This window comes from Ipomoea triloba, chromosome 14 (genome assembly GCF_003576645.1).
Source record: "Ipomoea triloba cultivar NCNSP0323 chromosome 14, ASM357664v1".
Taxonomy (NCBI): domain Eukaryota; kingdom Viridiplantae; phylum Streptophyta; class Magnoliopsida; order Solanales; family Convolvulaceae; genus Ipomoea; species Ipomoea triloba.
In genome coordinates this window covers 16711504-16716084 of record NC_044929.1, presented here as the reverse complement: position 1 = coordinate 16716084, position 4581 = coordinate 16711504, and positions in this window count along the sequence as shown.

Genomic DNA, 4581 nt, shown 5'->3' with positions numbered 1-4581 from the left:
GGCTTTGGCAGGGGCCCGCAAAATGTATAATAATAAAAAATTATTAAAATAAAAATGCTATAGTAATATATATATATATATATATATATATATATATATATATATATATATATATATATATATATATATAATCAAGTTCAAAAATATTTAGTATATTGTATAAATGATTTGTTATTTACTTATGGATTAATACATTATGTACTCCGTATTTGATTATTTATTTGTTATTATTGTGTTTAAAAAATTACAAATGCATTAATATATGTTTAAACTATCCAAATTATTTTAGTATACACTTATACTTTTTTATATTAATTTTTATTTAAATTTTTAAAATTTTGCGGGCCCCCGCCAAGGCTCGCGGGCTTAAGTTGGGGCGGGGCGGCCTCACATAGGCCCATATTTTGGCGGGTTTTTTAGCCCGACCCCGCCATATGGGGGGCTTTAGCGGGACTCGTCCCCACCGGCCCATTTCGACAGGTCTATTTGTCAACAAATCAACCCTAAGTAATTAATATGATTGGCTTCAAACTGTTTTTTATTTTGTACTTTTTCCATGTTATTAACATAATACTTGATAAATAAATATATAACATTATTTTTTAGAATAACTTTGATATTTAATTACAAGATATTGTAAAAAAAAAAAACAATGAACAATGTAGTGAATATAATTAATTAATAAATTTGAAGGTAAGAAATTTTGCATTGTAGAAAATAGACAATATAATTAATGAAATTATATCTCTTTTAATTTTTTTTTATAATGAATATATTTTTTTGAATAAAGGCATTGTAGACATGAAATTATAAATTAAAGAAACGCATATGTATTATTTTTGTTGTTGTAACTACTAATTTATTTAATTTAATAAGAGTAATAAAGTGAGGTGCTTACTTATGCCAACTTTGATTGGGATGAGATTCGAACTTAAGACCTTACTTATAGAAATTAATGGGTAAGTTAAAAGTTAACGGAATATTGACAGAAAAGAGAATATTTAATGAACAATTTAACAGATAATCATATAATTAAGGATAAATTAGGAAATTTCAAGAAAAAATATAAATCTAAACAATCTGAACCATCCATTTGATTTAATAATTTGATTGTCATTTTTACTTATGCCAACTTTGATTGGGATGAGATTCGAACTTAAGACCTTACTTATAGAAATTAATGGTTAAGTTAAAAGTTAACTGAATATTGACAGAATAGAGAATATTTAACGAAAAATTTAACAGATAATCATATAATTAAGGATAAATTAGGAAATCTCAAGAAATAAATCTAAACAATCTGAACCATCTATTTGATTTAATAATTTGAATGTCATTTTTTCGACCCATTATAGGCCTAACTTTCTTTGATTCTTATTAGTATAGTAGAAATGAGGTCAACAAGGCAAAGCTTATTAAAGTTTGATATGGTATAAAATTACTAAATTACCATTCTTTACCCTTAGGCGTTTGGTTTAGGTAATCTGGTCTGGTAATGTTATATTACATTGTTTGGTTCAAGTTATGAGATTACCTGATTATGTTATATTACCTCAAAGCTGATGTGGTGGTAATGTTTCAAGGTAATGTGATTACCCCCATTTTCTTAAGTATTCTTATACTCCGTATTACCTTAAATTATTCCAACTTTGTCCTTGTTAACTAATCCTTATATAATTATTATTATTATTATTATTATTATTATTATTATAACAACATATATAAAATAAATATAAATATATGTTTATATAATCAAATATACATTTGTATATTTATATATTTATTTTTTAATATTAAACATCGATATAAATAAATAAATCAAATTAACACACACACATATATATATATATACTAGTATTTTGTACGCGCGATGCGCGAAAATTAATGCCCAATATTAAAACATTAATAAATACAAATAAATAATTAAAATTTATAATTTGAATTATATATACACAAATAATATATGGATTTCATACACACATATATGATTTACCATTAATAGAAATTTAATTAAAATATAATCAATCATTAAATTAATTATATAATGATTTTAATAAAATGATAATTAAAGAATAGGAAAAAGATATGATAGATATAGGTGTATGGTAATAATGATAGGGGAAGGAAAAATCTAGAAGCTTTGGAGCTTGTTTACTAACAGAAAACTGTTTTCTGTTTTATGTTTTCCAATTTTTCAGTTTTCATTCTCTGTTTTCTGTTTAGAAAACATGTTTACTAACACTTATTTTTTCAAATTTATTTTTTTAGATTGACATTATAAAATTAACAATAAATAAAAATATATCCGAACCAATAACCTATTAAGTTCACATAAAATTTACTTTAGATAATATTAATATTTTTTGAGCTAATAATATTTAAAATATGTTTCGATATATTTATTTGAAGGACATGTATATAATATATATAATTTTTATTTTGAACTCTGATATAGTAATATATGTGAAATTTCGATATCCTATATCAGGACTAAACTTGTATCCGATATAACATAATTAAAAATATCCGAATGAATAACCAATTGAGTTCAATCAAAATATAAAACCTGGTATAGATTTCAATTTTTAATTTTGATAATGTGAATGATGAATAATTTTAAGCATAAGCAAATAAGTTATCTTTAAATAAGTAATGCAAGTAGAAAAGATAGAAGATGATAATGAATGTAATCATAGTAATGAACACATATGTAAGTAGATAATGGTGAGAATGTGGTTATAGTGACATATAGTCTAATAGATGATAGCTGATTTTGTTTTCCATTTAGAAAACAGTTTTTAAAAGTGTTTCAGTTTTCTAGAAACTGGAAAATTATTTCCTATTTTCAAAATGAAAAACTGTGCTAGTAAACATGTTTTCTGTTTTCTAATTTTCCAAATTTCCAAAAAACTGGAGAAAATTTCCAGTTAGTAAACAGGCCCTTAATCTCCATCTTCATCAAGCTTAGGTCTCAAGTTATTAGAGTATTCTATGTGAGTTTGACCTTCATTTTTCACTCTTTTGAGTTGGGTTTATCATTGGAGCCTTAAGATTGATGTTTGAAAATATTAGGGATTTTGATAAGAAGTATTTGGGTGAGCTAAATAGCTAAGATTGGGATATTTTAGGTAAGTGGTTAACCCTTCTCTCCTTATTTTTGCAAAACCCATAACCTATTTTGGAATTTCTACCACTTGAATACCCATTTTAGGGTTAGAATGAGTTAAATATTTTAGGCTTTTGATATAATATGACTCAAGCTAGTTATGATTGTTAAAGTGTGATTTCACTATTATTTGATATATGGGTTATTATTATTATTAATTATTAAGTATATGTTTGAAGAATTGCTATGTTATTTTTTTTTTGGACTATTAAACTTGACTAAAGATACTTGGGCATGCCTAGGTATGGATTTTATGAATAAGTGAACATGACTATTTTTTATTATAATTGTATGTGTATGATTTGTACTAAGGTGTTTTTCTTTAAAAGAAGATCAAGTAATTTATTTGACAATTATTAGTTTATGGTTTTATATTTGTTTTGCCAAGTTATGAGTTATACGGATTCCATATTACTTTTGGATATGTACTTTGTTACATGATTTTTAAGGAAATGGTTTTTGCTATAGTGGGCTATTTGATTATAAGAATTATTTTGATTGTTTGGCCAAATTCATGAGGCAACCTACATTTTGTTGTTTGTTTTGTTCGACTTGGAACGTTCATGAGGGCTCATTCCGAATCGTCGAGCCTAACTCATTCCGAATCGCTGAGTCTTTACTTTTGAATTATTTGTTGAAACGTTCCATTCGGCTCATTCTGAATCGTTGAGCCTGACTCATTCTGAACCGTCGAGTCTTTTTGGACCATTATGCCGATAATGGTCTGTGCCAAAGGATATAATGGTGGTTGTAGGTTGCCAATGAGTCATGGGTTAAATAATGATTTGAGTTTTTGAAAGTATTTTGTTATGAAATAATGTTGATGCCCATGTAGCTAAAGCTAAATTTTCTATTTTGGGAACTTGTGCACAATACGATAGAATTATATTATGACTTTGATATAGTTTAAAGATCGAGATTTGCAACTATTTATTACTATAAAGCTTATGGTATTCTATTAAGGTTACTTGATCTAGGGTTGAGAAGAGTACCACTTACTTGGCATTAGCTCATTATTTGTATTTTCCTTGTGTTTCAGAGTAGTTAAAGACATGTGAATAGCATGAGAACAAGTGCTGGGGTCTCGAAGGTGACTTTTGAAACTAGGAAATTTAGTCTTAGTATTGGAGCTCATCACCGATTTTTTGTTTATTTGGATATTCCATTTGCCACTTTGTTTTTTTTGATAAACCATTGTGCTTGGTTTTGGTGTTTGTGATGCATTTTGGACATACAACACTTGATTGTAAATATTAAATAGTGGATTTGATGAGTATTTGGGAAGAACTAGTTGATTATATTTTGCCATTTTGGGTTGTGAAATTATTGTGTATTCAAGTGTTACTATGAAGATTCCAAGAGGTATGCATGGTTAGGCTTCGTATTGTTACAAGTCTTCACGTAATGATATACCC